This window comes from Heliconius melpomene, chromosome 9, assembly GCF_056956725.1.
Source record: "Heliconius melpomene rosina isolate 202511_hmr_F chromosome 9, ASM5695672v1, whole genome shotgun sequence".
In the NCBI taxonomy this organism is placed as follows: domain Eukaryota; kingdom Metazoa; phylum Arthropoda; class Insecta; order Lepidoptera; family Nymphalidae; genus Heliconius; species Heliconius melpomene.
The window spans coordinates 769,914-787,965 of NC_140397.1; the positions used below are offsets into that span (position 1 = coordinate 769,914).

The 18,052-nt window shown below is 33.4% G+C and overlaps 1 protein-coding gene across 7 annotated transcripts in view; it reads right to left on the reverse strand.

The window, feature by feature from the left end:
- The window catches only part of smash (smallish), a 151,893-nt gene that overhangs the window by 109,577 nt on the left and 24,264 nt on the right, over positions 1–18,052 (reverse strand). For 6 of the 7 annotated variants that reach the window (XM_085190365.1, XM_085190364.1, XM_085190363.1 and 3 more), the window contains exon 2: positions 4,944–4,976. The exons of the other annotated variant lie outside the window; for it this stretch is intronic. The gene's annotated coding sequence lies outside the window, so the exon portion shown is untranslated. The remainder of the gene's footprint in view (positions 1–4,943; positions 4,977–18,052) is intronic. 7 annotated transcript variants of the gene reach the window in all.

The following is an 18,052-nucleotide window of genomic DNA, read 5'->3' on the forward strand; positions in this document are numbered from 1 at the left end:
TTAAATCTTCATACATAAGTTATAAAATATCATACATAAGCTTAATCTCTATAAAGTCAAGTACTGTTTGTAAGTTTGTTAAGTTGTCCTCGTCGCTTGGACATGGAATCTCTAATACCTGCGCTGTTAGAATACTGATAGAATGTGTCTGTAGCGGTTTCGATTTATGGCCCTTTCTTGGTATATCTGTAGCTTTAATTGATCTAATATGGTGATCAGCTGTGCAGTGTTCCAAGCCGGCTTCGGGAATGGAATGTGTGCTGCTTATTATTTTGGACAATCTTAATTAGATAAAATTTAACTATTTTAAAATATCGCAATCTGACGTATTCGTCCTTACAAAAGGGACGAAGATATGAAAAAAGTAACATAAACAGACGTACACATAGATAATTCTATTTAAGCTCAATAGTAATCCTAAATAATAGTTTTGTTAGTCACGTCTCACCATTTTCAATTCGATTGTTGATTGAGTTTAAGTCCGTGGCAATATCACATAAATTGGTAACAATGTCGCACGTACAAAGCTGCCAGCGATAGGATTTATTGAGAGTATTCAAATTGGTCGTATTTAACGGAGATTAAGTACAGTTAGTCGTTTACTGTGACACACTTGAGGTTCAGTTTGTAATAAAGACATGTATCGGTTATAAAATTCTGATGGAGATGTTAAGGTTTTACAATGTATTTTTATAATAATAGTGACATTTATATATGAGCAACAAAAGCGGACCAAAATTAATGCCCTGAGGTACTCTAAATAAACAAGATAAAAGTTTATTGTTATCTTCTGTTACGAAACGACTCAGAAAGAGAATATTATAATATTTCCATAGTTAATACGACTATACAGTCATCATCATTCAGTGCAAGCGACATGTAAGAACCATACACCACATAATGTGATTCAAAGCTAGATCCGCAAGGTCACGGTGCAGCCGTCACGCGTTCCTTCATTTGTGCGCTGGCTCAAGTTATTTCATACCTTTGACAAGTGAGTTTTCGAGAAGTGAAATTTAATGTTACCTTTCCATTACTTTAAGAGCATTACCATTTTAGTATTATTATGATATTTTATTCTTATGTTTTAACTCGTTATTACATATTACATGTACATTTTTTGCAGAATTAAAGTAAAAATGAAAGTTTTCATGTATTTAGATTTTTTATGAGCAGTTTAAATTTGATTTTCTCTTTGTTACTTTTATATGTCATCCTTAATAACTGAATTCTTTTTAAATATAACGATTACAAGTAAGTCTATAATATAAATATATTTTACTACAACAAAATTCCATTAATCTTTTAAATATTTCAATACCATCCATATGCACCAGTAAATCACTTGCACCCAACAACAACTGGTCGCAGACGTAATAAATAGCCGAGAATTACGAACTGTGAATACGCAGTGTCAAGACGCAGTAAATATGTCCTGCTTGATGTCGACTTGTCGTGCTCTATCCTTGCTCTTGTGGCTGTTTGATAATCTTTCTCTTTATCTATCTATTTATATCAGTGCTTTTTTCATTAACACAGGTTTTTATAATAGAATTTTAGTATATAGTATACTAGAGGTAAATGTCTCCAGAATTCGGCAGCAAATGGAAAGCGGAATTTTTCAATTCTAGGTTCCTTCTGCCTCTCCTGCTTCAGATTATTACACTGTTTTATCTTGTTAAATGTAATTCTGTTATAGCGAAAGAAGCCTTTGCCCTTGTGTTATTTATAACGTATCTACGTCGTGTACTTTGGTGATTTATTATTTATATATACAGTAGCTACATGTGAAACAATATGTTATTCTAATTTAAGCCGTGGCGGAAGATATTAAAGGATTTTTCTTTAGATTTTAATGTGCATTTTTTTAGGTTACACTATATCTCGCATGTTGAATGATGAAACTTAACGCCTCGTTTTATTTATCAGAACAGGGAAATGAAAATTGTTTAAACGTATCCTTTGGCCACGATGGACATTTATAAGCTACAAAAATAAGCGGAAAATAGGAAACGGAGTTTTTTAACATTAGGTTCCCTCTGAAAAAATGTAAATCAGCATTAATTTCAGTGAATAAACTATTTTTACCGTCTCACGAATCCACCAATCACTTATTTAAAAAACTTGATCAATCTTAGGCACTTTTTAAATTGCTTTAAAAAAACAATCTACCTCCAGGTATTGTCTTTTAAGACGATTCAAATTTAAAAATGAGATTTGATTTCAAGCTTTGTAGAGTTGAGTGGCAATTACAAATTTCACTGGAGCGTCAAGTGTGACGTCGAACCAAAGTTACCGTTCCCATAACGGTAGCGGTAGCGTATGGACCATAATTAGCTAAATTGTTCACCTCTCAATAATTTACGCTCCCGGGCTTGGCTCTATCTATATCTATTTCAGTTTGTGTAATACCATTGTTTCTAATATCTAAAGTCTAAAGCTTTCCATTAAAATTATTGTTTATGGTAAAACCTATTCCGTATAATAATGGGTAACTGTTATAGTAACTATAATAATAATTGTTGAACAAATTAAATCTTTGTTTAGCATAACAGTACCTTTATATCATTTTACGTATTGGAAATCTTTGTTTAGCATGAAGTGTCTTAATGGGAACGGACTATCTTTACAATAGGTTCCCAGCTTCCCGCTGTATCGTGAAGTTAGTGAGTTAAGACACACTTCACTACTTTCTTTCCAATTGTTCAGACATTGCCTATTGACTGGCGCAACTCAACGCCGTTCTTATCAAATAAGACGCTCAAACAATACAACAGTATGTAGATACATGAAAACAGATCAGATGTACCCTACGCCCGGCTGCACCGTTACCGGTATTTGGGTCGGTCCGCCCGTAGCAGTATGCCACGAGTTGACGATGTTATTTATATCAATTAACCACGCGTCGTGTCATTTTTGTGTCTGTCCGTACGTTATTGGGTTAGTTGGGGAGTTAATTCTATTATTTTTTTGTAGGTATTATAAAGGGTTTTTTTTAGTTTCTTCCCGTATATGGTTGGATTGGATGAGGGGAATCTAGTGTTAACTCACTCAGTGTTCGAAATTTCTGCAAAATTTCCGCCATATTGCATATTTAGATATGGAACTCAACGCTGCGCTCTATCCATCTGTTAATTAATATTACAGATTTTTTTTATTATTAGACACTTGAAATTGCCTACTTATTTTCCGTTATTCAACCTGAAAAGGTCCCTGCTTTACCAACGGATATTACATTAAATTCCGTAAAATACGAGAAATGTTTTAATAAACTACTTTTCCTAACGTTCGACCGTAAAAGGTGCTTTTCATAGTTGTAATGTAAATGTACTGTCGTAATTTCATTGTTTATGCGACAGAAATATTATAATAATGTTATTTGTACCAGTGTCAAGTTAGTAGGTCGAATTTCTTATTAAACATTGTACTATATTGAGGACTAGCGACCTGACTGCGGCTTCGCTCGCTTGTACTACATAATTATTAATTTACGAGTCTGTATTTGTTTTCTACTAATCCTTTTAAAAACCATATCTGTACATATTGAAAAGTAGTTTCAAACAATTTAGAAAAACGGATATTTATAGTAATTTTGTAGAATAACCTATTTTAAAATGGTATAATGTAAATGTAAATGTTAAGAGAACCTTGCTATATCCAATTGTGAAAACTGTAATTAAACCGGTTAAGCCGTTCTGAGATTAGCATGGACAAAAGCCACAGACGAATAGAGATAAAATTTAAAAAAAGTCTTTAGTTCTATTACGTTATTAAATTCCAATTTCCCCCGAGTGGGAATCAAACCCACATTCGCGTTTACCGCTGTGCCACGACAGCCTCTATAATATGTTTTATAATTTTATTTGTACGCATTTCCTGTAGTACTCCAAAGCTTACATTTAAATCTTTATCTTTATTGCGTTACGGTAATATTAATAGGAATATAGTATATGAGTAAATAAACCATAACATAATATTGAAGTAATATTCTTTTTAGGTTTATGTTAGATCTCATCTATTTTTGACCCGTGGATTATTAGATACTGGAAACAGTTTTCATTTATTAACATTTTAATGTTACATACATATCTTGATATCGAATCTACTCATTTTATTTTATTCTTTTTACATAAGCTTTTTAGGCCGACGTAGCGCAGGGGAACAAGCGTGTGACTGTAAACACGACGGTTGTCAGTTCCATTCCCACTCTGGGGAGTATTTAATAGTTTCATTCCTTTGCTCCAGTAACGAGTCAAAGTGTTCCATTGAGTTCCGTCAGAATTCAGGGAAGTTAATAATGGGAAAGGAGTACCTTAACTCTAGGTGCCCAGGTTCCCGCTGCCTAAGTTCCTCTAGTAAACGTGATCGTTGTTCGTTCAATTCTTACTAGATAACATTATTATTTTAATTCCTCGACTCTGTTAGACAAAACGCAACGATGAGTCACTCAATCAATGTTTCAAAATATAGGCGTGCGTTAAGAATGGAGTGTTTTAACACTGTTATTCCTCTTTTTACTGTATATTCGAAATACAGCGTGAAGCTATAAAAAAATCAAACTTCTAACACAGTAAATACATAGATTGTACATACCATACGTACGTGTTTTCCTTAATGACATGACCCACAAGAAGCTACCAGCTACGTGCCATACAGTTTGTGACGGAATGTCGTCGATTTTGTCACTTATGCGTGACGACACTCGTGTCATTGTGCTGGTATGGTACGAAACTGGGAACCTGACCCCCTTAGCAATATGCTATATAAGAAATCATTTGTCAAATACTTATTAAGTATGTGTTTAGAACGTGACAGTGTAAGTTTGGATAACTGGCTTGAAATTCTGTTAAGGGAATTATTTATAGTTGGGAAAAACGCGATTATAACATTCATCGTATTTTAAATTATTTGTATATTTTAATGAGCTAGTTAAAACCACTTACCAATTAATTCGAATCTCTTAAAGCTGCACATACCTGTAAATAAAACAAATTTTATTATTACAGAACAGAAGAAAAGCTTAAATAATATTCCTGTTGTATTGTGCGAAGGTTCCTCTCTCTGGAGCCCTAGCCACCGATGGCTTGGACCCTTGTCCCTCCCTCGGAAGAATGGTTTTTTTATATTTTTAAATGTATTTTTTTTTATTATAATTTATATTTAAAAATAATAATAAAATAAGTTCGATCCCAACTCGGAGAAATGAATAATTATTTATTAATATTTTTATTTTGCATCTGGCATCAAGGCAAAAGCCCAGGGTTGAGTTACGCCACTCAACACGCGTCTGACTGTAAGCACAGCGATTGTAGGTTCAATTTCCACTCTTAGGGGAAATTAATTATTTTTAATTTTCAGCTAGGGTAATAAGACAGAACGCGCCTTTGAGTTCTTACTTCAGGTTCCCTCTGCCTACCGTGTTGTTGTAAAACGTGAAGCTGCTAAATTTCAAGTCACATCTACAATCGAAAGCTACCTCAATGACACTAATCATCATCAAATATTGATTTAAGCTATAAATAATCAAATGATAGAGATCGGTATGCAAATGAATTGGTAACGCTATTTTAATAACGTACAGACGACGGGAAGCGACAGTGGGTCAGATTCATCTGTCTATACTATGATAAGTATAATAAAATAGTTGGTAAATATGTCTGTATATTTAATATTTTTAAGGAAAAAAATATGGAGGTAAGTTACAGAAAAATAAATTCAAATCTGTGATTTTTACTTTTTTGGTCTGTGTGTTTCTAGTTTTACACGAACATCTTGAACAGAATTAAAGAGAAACAATTTTTTAGGCTTGGGAAGGACATAGGGTGTTGGAAAACCTGACTTACCCAGAATACATCAGCTTAACCCATATAGACCCGCCGTGCCCAAATGGGTACACCTACAATAGTACCCTTGTTTTTTTAATATTTTTATTTTTATGCAGTTTATGTCTAGAATTGTAAAGATAAGTAGTATATCCTTATGTTGTAGCCGTAAAATACAATTTAAAAATTTTTACAATCTTTCATTTCGTGCCTTTTAATAATAATAATAATAATAAATATATGGATGACCTGAAGTTGTACTCTAACAAAGAAACTCATATGACACAGCTATTAGATATAACATCAAATTTTTCAAAAGATATCAAGATGAATTTTGGTTTAGATAAATGCAGAAAATTAAATATAGTAAAAGGTAAAATAACAGAAGGTAACTATATATTAAATGAACAAGATAGTATAGCAGCTATGAAGGATAACGAATTATATAAATACTTAGGGTACAATCAGGGACGGCTAATAGAACACAAAAATATAAAAGACAAATTAAGAAAGGAATATTTTAATAGAGTTTATTTATTAAGTAAACGGCAACTATACAGTAAAAATTTATTTAAGGCTATTAATACTTACGCAATACCTGTACTAACCTATTCATTCGGCATCATCAAATGGTCAAACACAGATATCAAACAGTTAGAAAGTAAAACAAGAACGACTCTTACACAACATCGATACCATCATCCAAAGTCTGCCATAGAGCGTATAACTTTAGCCAGAAAAGATGGAGGAAGAGGGTTAATTGATATAACATTTTTACATTATAAACAACTAATAAATCTTAAGCAGTTTTTCTATATTAAAAAATCTGAAAGTAAACTCCATGAAAGTATAATTGCAATAGATAATAACTTTACACCACTAAATCTTAAAAACGAAACTATTGTACAGATAAATAAACTAGATACTATCAAGGAAAAAATACATAATTGGAAAAAGAAGGAGCTCCATGGTAGACATCCAAATGACTTAGAATTATCACATGTAGATAAAGATGCTTCAAATAAATGGTTATGTTTAGGTGGATTATTTCCGGAGACGGAAGGTTTTATGTTAGCAATCCAGGATCAAGTTATTACAACTAAAAACTATAGAAAATACATCATAAAAGACAGAACATTAGATAGCGATCTATGTCGTAAATGCAATAATAAGCCAGAAACCATACAACATATCACCGGCGGGTGCATCTCATTAACACAAAACGATTATACACACAGACATAATCAATTAGTAAATATTATTCATCAGAAACTCGTTCTTAAATTTAAGCTCACTTCCGATCCACATACTCCATATTATAAATACACACCTCGCCCAGTGTTAGAAAATCAAACCTATACTTTATATTACGATCGGACTATCTTAACTGATCACACTATATATAATAACAGACCAGACATTACATTTGTAGACAAAATAAATAAACATACATATATAATAGACATAGCAGTACCTAACACCAACAATTTACAATCAACGATAAGTGAGAAAATACGTAAATATACAGAATTACAAGAAGAAATTAAAAGAGTATGGAAAATGGATTGTGTTACAATAGTTCCCATAGTAATATCAACAACGGGTGTTATTCCGAAAAATTTAACATGGTCTTTAAATGTTATTAATTTACCTAGATTTACTTATTTGACTCTTCAAAAAGCGGCTCTCTTAAATACGTGTAGAACAGTTAGAAAATTTTTACATTTGGGTTCAGATAGTGATGCAGTTATAAACCAAATCAGCCAGACCTGATCCAGCACTTGGTACATACCCGTGCTGGTTCATATTACCAGGTGTTACCTGAGATATCTAACCGTTAAATACATAATAATAATATACTTCATTTATTTAAGTGACCAGAGACTCATTATGGTTAGTAAACAATATTTCTTACAGACTAGGTTAGTTACAATTATAGTTATATTTTAAATAAATGTTACAATACACATACAATACACTTTTGTAAAGCTGTTTTACGAAATCTGTTAAGGCAAAATGTAAGTATTTTTATTTTTAAATTTTTCTTCTAAATACATTTGTTTTGGTATAAAACATACTTAAGTACTTAGTATTCTATGTAATATAATTACATTTGATTAGAAAAGAAGAGTAGTAATAGGACAAATTCAACTTTTACGATGCTGTCCCCAATTGGGGCCATATTATAGATAGTTAGCGGTCGCAATGAATATAAGGGTCTTCAAGAAGCAATGGCAGTTGTATTTATTGAAGAAAAAGACTTCGGAGAGGTATATTTAGTAGCGCTGCCCCTAGAACCAGGTGTGGTAATCGACGAAGAAGGAGGTGATAACAATATACGAAGCATTGCTAATCTGCCTGCTTACCAATAGAAGGAATGAAAATTGAGACAGTAGCAATTATCAACCTTTAGCTAAGAGACGTAGAGGAATCGTAATCTTGAGCAACCCCGTTGGTGTAAAAGTGATCCAACTACGACTAATATACAAGGTCGTCTTGAGAAATTTAAGAATTGTTAAAAGATAAAACTCAGCAGTAAAGGAGCCAATTTTGATTACTGCTTTTACCAAGTTAACCAAATTTTATTAGTGCGAAGGTTTGACAGTGTGGTATGGGCGGGGTTGATCAGGCTGATTAATCTTTTTACCTATATAGCAATGCTGTACGTGGCAAAAAATGGTGGTGGGTTTTAACCACACATACATAGGATCTTGCTGTTGCAAATTCGCGGCGCCTGCACTTGCTAACCAATATAAACAGGATAGATTAGCTTGATTTTTTCGCTACATCGCTCGTCACGATTTAAGAGACGAAAAAATCAACGTATTTATGCGACCAGCAGCTTCTGCAGTACCAAGTTTGCAGCACCACGGGGGTAGACCACTACTCTCAAAAATTTTGCTGCTATAAAAAAACGCGTTGATAGTGTAAAAAGTGTTATAAAACATTTCGTGTCGCAAAAATAGTTTCGAAAATTTACATACTACATGTGCCCATTGGCCTCATTTAAGGACGGTTTTTTTTTATTTTAAATACAAAAAAAATATTTTTTTTTTACGTTTTTTATTTTCTTACATCGATATCTATCAATTATTACCTAAAAAACCTTTTATTTACTGCTAGTTTGGCTATGGGTCTAAATGGGTTAACTATAGAAATTAACAATTAGTTTCTTAGCAAAAAATATTTAGCCTAATATATATTTATCAAAGTCCAGAAACGTCCGAAACATCTTATGAGGAACTCTAATAAACTAGTACTAATTCAATATTTCAGTCATTTCAGTTTACTTAAAAAAACAGAACGAAAAGTGGAAAACTGGGAAACTGAGTGTCTTAACACTAGGTTTCCTCTGTCTACCCGTCTATACGGGATATAGCTTAAAGCTACAAAAAAACTAGTCTCAATGCGAACAAAATCGTGAGCACCAACTAGTCTAATATAAATAGCAACACATAAACATGGCAACGGTAACACGCTTATGTGAACTGCACCTATCGGTTATGGAAATAGTGGTTTAAATTAAGAAATGGTTTCAAATCAACGAGTTAAGTCTTCAGTAAATGTTGGTTGAGTTAATTTTAATGCAATTAAAACATTTTTCAAATAGTTTACGTTAATACTTACTAATAATTACGTTATTGTTACGTTTCAAATAGCTTACATTTTTCAAACAATTTAATGAGTTTAAATAAATGAGGTTATGAGTTTGAGATGTATTTTTATAATATTGTTTTATTATATTGATTTAGATAATATTTACCTGAAAGATATTTCAAATATTTTCTTTTTAAATACTTTTGTATGTTTCAAATTGATTTTTTGTATCTTAGGATAAGTAGAGGGAAAATAGTACTAAGACAATCTCATTCAATTTTCCACCGAATACTGGAAATATTAAATACATGGGTAAATTAACCCAAGACGGGAATCGAACCCACTACCTACCACGTTTACAGTCGTACGTTTGTGCCCCTGCACCACGACTGGCCTCCAACAGAACAAGACTTTGTATTTAATAATCCATTAAGAGCATTAATAATTTCAATGTAACTTATTCATATCCAATTGACCATACAGGCGAAGCCGCAAGTAAGAGCTACTTTATATACAAAATTGATAGAATAAAGCGGAAGCCACGTAAATATCACCACAGGGAGGCTAATAGAGTGATGACATTGTTTAAATCGGATTCCGCTGTAATCCTGTAAAGTTGAACGCGAAACACTTTATATATATAACAATTCTTTGTTATATACAAACATACCTAGACACCTAGTGCCTGTATAATATAAAAGTATGATATTACAAATAATTATAATAGAAGATGAGCAACGTTGAGATTTACTAATCAACGCAATTCAAAGATTGTCTTCAGTAGAACCTTCGCTTCGTCCACTGTCATCAACCCGCACATACTCTCCAGAGTGTAGTGTTTTTTACGTGACTCCTTCAGTATCACCGTCATCATCATCCTCGAAGGTCAACCGAGATCTCCCTCTGCTTCTCTTGCTTCATTACCCCTTTTTGCCAATTTCGTCATTCATTCCATACAAGATCACACATTCAAACTGCCCGGTAGAGACGACAGATAACAAATGTTTCAAGAACAAAGTAGCTAATTTAAAATCAGCTAGATACATTGTTATTTATTGCACATATTAGCGGAACTAAATGGCGGCCATTACTCAATCGGGTTACGCTTGTAAATCAAAATCAATGACGTTGGCATATTGGTAGCCGTGCTGGATTATTTTAATAGCCTATCTTTATTATGGTAGATCTTGGTATGATCGGGACAGCGTCCGGTGTGGGTTCGATTGCTACTCGAGGAAACCTTTCCGGTGTTTATTTTCGTATCTTTCCTCCGGTAGACAAAACGCTGTGTTCAGTTAAGCCACTCAACTCACTCATTGCAATAATGTTAAAGTTTTTTATTATAGTGAGTATGAGTGAGAATAAAGTTGGTTCAATAGCCGTCAGTGGGTTCTGCATTTCTTTATCAGTTTGTATACATTTAACAATATATAAGTTTGTCTTGATACCAAAGCGGGAAAATGAAAATAATTAATTGAATTAATTGAACCTGTAACCGTTGCGCATACAATCAGACGTGCCTCTGCTGCACAACCGCTTTATAAATAACATAAAACATGTAAAACATATGAATGCACAATATTTTCCTGTCTCTCATACAGAATGAAAGCAACATATTCGCAATGATGCTACAAATGACTTAGTTTGTTGTGATAAATGATTTCATCATTTCGGTCGTCATTCTTAGTAACGTATGGAGATGGATCGACGACTAAAGCAACTATTAACATAAATGAAGTTGTTAGTGTAAAGTAAAATGGTTTATAATGGACGGTGTGCATCACGTTGATGGTATTTCAAGATGGTTGCTTTTGCTGTGCTGGTTTTAATGGGTGGTGTATACTTTAAAAAAAATCTTTTTTGCGATCCTTTAGTTAAATTTTATTATCTAATGGTTTTGGCCTAATTTTTTTGTTTGTACGAGGTAAAATGGAACTAAAAATATATTCTATACGACAAATATAAGTTGAAGTATTTTGTTCTAAATTTATGTATTATATGTAAAAGTCACTTCACTTCGAATCCCGTTTAAGGATATGATATATTTAATATTTTTATTTCTTTTCTTCAGTGTCGAGGCAGAGCGCGGTGTTGAGTTGCGCTACTCAACACCCATACACAAGCGGGATACAGCAAGAATGAAGGGATGAAGATGAGTTCAAATAATTCTTTTATCTGTGATTCGTATACCAGCAAGAAAACCAAATAGTAAAGTGCAACGAAGTTACGGGCTACCACTAGTATTTACCACCATTCGGGGTCACACAAGTGGCCCATCTCCGCGAGTCCTACAAAGCAAACGCAGATGCGTACAGAATGCTGGCCAATTACGTTACCAACAAAAACTGCGGCGACGTAATGAGCGTTGTGACGTTAGAATGTTGGCCGTCCTCGTGACAGGGTTACTTTGTAAAGATAGATAGATATCTAACGTGGAATAGATAGATAAAGTATTGAGAGATAATTTCACGCTGTATCCCGCAAATAGCGAGACAGGCAAAGGTACATAATGTTAAGATACTTGGTTCTTTACACCGAATTTTTAAATCATTGCGTGTTAAGTGACGGAACTCACCGTCGCGCTTTCTCTTATCACTAAAATGAGGAAATGAAAATGCTCTACCTCCAGTGGGAATCGAACCTACAACCGCCCCGTTTACAGACAGCTCGTTCGCTCACTCTGTCGCTGTGTCACGATGATCTCATTCATACATACATTCGTAGATACGTAGATAGTATAAATCAATTTAAAACAGAAGCAATAATTTTACGGTTACTTAAAAATCAACGTTTTTGCTCGAGCGATTTGTCAGTCTGTAGTTAATTGTTTTATATACTGACAGCATTTAGCACAATAACCTATAGAGTAAAAAATTGGATGTGCGCACGCGCCGCTGTCGGGTCGGTCGCGGCGAATTGTGGCGCACGAATGACACAGCGGCCTAGTTGTGGCCTGCGTGGTGCTAGTTTAGGAATGGTTAGAATATTTCTATAAATATTTTTTTATATATTAAATAGAAACCGGTGTGGTGCAGTTCCAGTGTGCTATTGTAACACGACGGCCGTGCGTTTAATTCCCACTCAGATAAATGTATTATTTTATAGTTTTTCTTTTGTCCATTTCCCTTGCTCCGGTGACGAGACAAAGCGCGGCGTTGAAGACCATCACAGGATACGTAATGTCTCGAAATTGAGCAAAATGTAGTTAGGAGAGCGATACTAGTGTCAGCTGCTGTGCGGATAAAGTGTAATTTACCTACGAATGTTATTGTTTTTCAATCTAGTACCACCGCTGGGTAGTCAATATGTGTGTATTGATTCAATTTAGTTAAGATACGATGCAAATAAGATGCCTTTTTTTTCTTATTTCAAACACACAGTATTTCTTAAAGTGGATGGAAAATGGAGAACATAGTAATCTAGTATTTTATTTATAAAAAATAATTGCAATGAATATAATAGTAAAATATGTTTGCCAAATAAATAACAAACTCGCTCTCGCTATGACCACACGACGGAACGAGGTGAATTCTATTAATTTTAAGTGTATGATTGATGCAAGTAACTGCTGGTCGAATTCCGCAGTTATTAGAGTTTGGCACGACACACTATTAGGTTAGGTCGATTTAAGCAATGGACAAAATACGGTATAAACAAATTGTTTATTATGGCCCTAATGCTGAGGGAACCTAGTGTTAAAATACTCCGTTCTCAAGGCAACACCAACCACCAATTTTAGAGACATTGGGTGTTGAGTTTTGTTACTGGGGCGAATAAATGAAAATAAATAATTTCATCAATCCTAGAAATCGAACATACTACCATAGCGCTTAAGAATTTTAAATAATCGTAAACATGTTTCCTTTTATAAGAACTTGCAACCCTGATTAATGTCCTATAATAATAGATATAAATAGTAATAACAGTTTCTTTTTATTACATTTATAAACAAACTGGTTCTAATATTGTAAAATAACACAAAAAACCATGTGTTCTTTTAATTGGAACATTTACGCTGTCAAAATTAATTTGCCACATCGAAGGCTTTAGGTCGTATCGATTGATTTTGTGAAAAAAATAACTTAGAATATACAAAACTTGTTCATTATACATTTATTAAGTAAATAATATTACAGTATCGGTTTTTTGTATGGATTCTTGCTCGAATCCTGGCTGAGGCAAAGGAACATAGTGTTAAGACATTCCGTTTCTCATAGAACGCTCATGTTTCGAGAGATTTTGTTTTGAGTGGCAGAACTCAACGTTGCGTTGTCTTGTTGCCAGAGGTAGGAAAAAAACCGTGAAATCTTTTAAAACATATATAATGATTATTATAATAAATAAAAATATTTAGAACAAAAATTTTGGGAAAATTTTACGAGTTCCGCTACGTTCTCAGAAGTCGTCGACACTCGAGTCGCATATTTAGTTTTTTTTTTGTCATTTCATTATATAAAATTGATTAAAATGTTATGGAAGGACATGTTCCTTATTTTATATAGCATCAATATTTGCAATATTGATTAAATTAAAGCATACGTAGGTATCTTCGATTATTTCCCTGGTTTCCCTTTATTTACATTACTAATTGCTATACGGAGTATAAAATGCAAATCTATAAAATAACTTCTCGTACAATCCCTTTCAAGAGTAATTTTCTTAAACACTATTTAAATACCCGCGTAAAATAACATTAAAAACTTAGAATGTGAGCTAAAAAATCTAGAGGCCCATCATAAGAAAAAAGAGATACACGTAACATGCAGACATACCTACATAAAATCTAGTTATATTAGATTTTCAAAGGACAGACATCTGGTAATTACATCAGTACATTTCTATATATAGCCATCAAGAGCTCGAGCTAGGTTTTTTAGACATCCTGTATACATCCTATCGATGCCATTTGTAATAGTTTTTGCTTTTTTTTAGCTTCACGATGCATCCCGCATGCAGCTGGCGCCTAATGTTAAGACACTCCCACTTTCCGCTGACTTCTTTAGCGGAAGTCCAGAACTCAAAGTCGCGCTATGCTTCGACAGCAAAGCGATGAAATAAAAATATTAAATATTTCATATCCTCGAATGGGAATCGAACTCACAACCTGTAGCATTCCCAGTAAAACATTTTTGCCCCTGAGCCACGACTGGCTTTTATAGTAGTTTTTACTGTGTCTGTTTTAATAGAGCCTGAAACCTCAAAAGTAGATTTAATTAATAAATGATTTTAAAGATACATATAAATTGATTTCTTCTGCCATTCTAAATAATCTGAGTGTATTGCATAAGTTTTTATATATTTTTGTACTAAGTATTTTAGTGACTAAAATTTGATTTGATATTTAAAGTTTTTACTTATATCAAATTAATTTGGAAATAGTAAATGAAATACCTATACAGTACATAATTATGAAAACCGTTAAAGACCAATTGGGGAACAGAATGTCTTAATTCTAGGTTCCGTCTACAAACGTCAAACTATATAAAACAAATACTACCCCGAGCTGGATTAAAATTAAAACCCATGTTAAAATTGCCTTTATTAATAATACATGGTCTTATCTCAAAAATGTTATACAAAAAGATAATTGTGAAAATAAAAATCCGAACAACATTACAGCCATAATACAATAATGATACAGTTAAAAAAAGCAAAGTATTTAGGGCATATTACGACAACGTAATGCTGCTTGAAAGTAAGCTAATAACTTTGGCATTTATCGGTTTATATGTGAATTTTAAGTAGATGTGACAAGGACTGTTTTAGATCGATCTGGAGGGTATTTTACCGCTCGTGGCTTCGCCCGCTTATATGTTACAATTATTTATTTTCTCATCTAAATATGTTTTGTGTTAAACACGTTTATTGTTAGATCGCAAAAAATATTTATAGTATTTCATTGATATTTTCATTTGTAGTATTTAAAACGATTTCACTTATAACATTTTCATATAAATTTAACTTTTTACAAATATTTGGTCCAAAAATCCCTTTTGTTACAGTCAGAATTAATGAGTCATTTTGTTTCCGCTTATAACGACAACGCGACTTTGTGTTGATTGATATTTTTAATTATGTTTCCAGACTTTTTGACACAAGGTTTGTTTATATGACAGTATATGTAATTGGATTGGAAATATACCAAACTGAAAACTTTTTGAGTCGTCATGGCGCAGGGGCACAAGTGTACAAAACGCGCAAAACGCAACGGTTGCGGGCTAGATTCCCTGACGGGAGAATAAAATAAACATTTAATATTTTCATTTTCTCGTTGTGGTAACGAGGCAGAACGCGGCAATGAGTTCCACCAATCAAAAGGTGCCTGAAGAATTCAGCGGAAATTATGGGAATCTTACCACTAGGTTTCTTCTGCTAACTCTGCTATGTGCGAGATAGCTCAAATAAAGGTTTTTTTTAAAAGAGTCTTGCTGGATCCCACACATAGAAGGGTAGGCAGACATTTATAATAAACAAAATGAAATCAAAAAGTTTTAATATATTTTAGCAGATTTAAAACATAATAACCATATCTGTTTATAGTATACTGGTGTACAACTTAAACTTAAACTTAAATAATATATCTTCCCGGTGTGATCAGCACAGAACCGGTTGTACAGCTCGTAATCGCACTCATCGCATTATCACTCTTATCTTTTTTATCAGCTTCACGCTGTATCCCGCATAAGCAGGGTAGGCAGAGGGAATCTAGAATCGGGGCACTCAATCTGTTCTTAACATTCCGTTCAATTTTCAAGATATTGCGGAAATCATCGCCGCGCTTTGCCTTCTTACCAGAGCGAAAAAAATTAAAATAATTAATTCTCCCAAGTAGGAATTGAATCCACATCCGTCGAGTCGAAAGTCTCTAATTAATCAGTAAAGAATTAATTAACATTATTTAATTTTGAGAGGGCCATAAATAAAGAGAATATACTGGCTGCCTACTGTTTAAATTTCATAGTTTACTATTCGACACGCAATATACAGTTAATTGTTAGAAGGAATAGAAAATTACGCTACTGCAGTGCAGTGAATTTGAATCATTTAGTTTGATAGTTGTGGGTTTGACTAAATACAGTAAGTTAAGAGAAGTTCCGTTCCTCTCTTTTCACCGTATTCTGGAGTTTTGGAATTGAGGGGCAGAACTCAACGCCGCGTTTTTGCCTCGATACCAAAGCTAAGAATAAAAGAAAATATTAGTTAAATATTTAATTACCTCATGTAGGAATCGAACTCAAAACCAGTCTCGTTTTATTTTCGTTCTCGTACCGTGGAGTACGATACGAGAAACTGGTCTGGTCTGATCATAAAATACTTTTTATAAAATATAATATTAATCCCTAATTAAACGGAATAAATAGAAAATGAACTTTCACGTTTAACGTCAAACGGGATAAACCGTCGCGTCGTTCCGTTAACGGAACGCTCTTTGATCGATTATCTCGAGACACTGCCGGCGAAAGTTTAATTGGACGCATTAATTGCTAGGTGTAGGCGGTTTTTGAATTTTAATAAAATAATTAATATTATAATATTTCACAGCGGTGTAACTTAATATATAAGTTGTTATTTATAGACTGCTGTTGCTTGAACAGTTTAATAGCTTCACGCTGTAACCTGGAAACCCAGTGTTCCCCACTTTCCGCTGCATTCTGGAGGCAATGCGTTGCCGCGCTTGAAAGCGAAGAAATAAAAATATAAAATATTTCATTTCTTTGGGTGGCAATCGAACCCACAACCTATCGCGTTTATGGGCACACGCAGCAGCGTGTGGAGCACCACAAGTGGACAAGACTGGCTTCAGTTTGATACTATTTGATGATAAGGAAGAAATACAAATAGATATATAAGCTACATTACTGTAAAGTTTCATCTAAATCCGTTCAGTAGTTAATCCGTGAAAGTGCAACAAACATATATTTATAATATTAGTAGAACTCTACATTTTATATATAAAACTTGATCTAAATACCTAACAATTTAATAGCATGTAGGTAAAGTAATAGATACTTTTGTAATTTAATCAGTTGGATAAAAATCCGAGACGCGGTGAAATCAGGGTGAAATTATAGTAAGAAAGCAACTCGTTAGTATGCTCATGGTGCGTGAACGCTAAAACTGACACCGAGATCGACCCGAGATAAATTTAGAAAAAAGGCTAAATTTTCTTATAATGGCCTTTTATAATAATAAGATTACATTTATATCTCAGTACAAACTCGTATTATGCATTTATTTCAAACTAGCGACCTGCTCGCGGATTTATCCGCTTAAATTATACAGTTATTAATTTACTAATCTGAATTACCTAAATGTTCCAATAACATTATCATATTCAAAGAAAATATCTGTGAATAATCTATTATACAATTCAATAAAACAATTACTGTCCAGGAATTTTGTCGAATATATTAACTTACCTAATTTTAAATCATTTTTTTATTGTTCCATCAATTTAAATAAAAGAAACACTAAATGTCGAAGCAAGATTGCCTGAATCAATAGTGAAAACTGCACATAAATCGGTTAAGCCGATCAGGATGAACGGACGTATAGACACAGACAAATAAACAAACCAACAACCAGCCATTTTTTTGAACTATTGTTTTGGGTTCTATTACTATTATAAATAC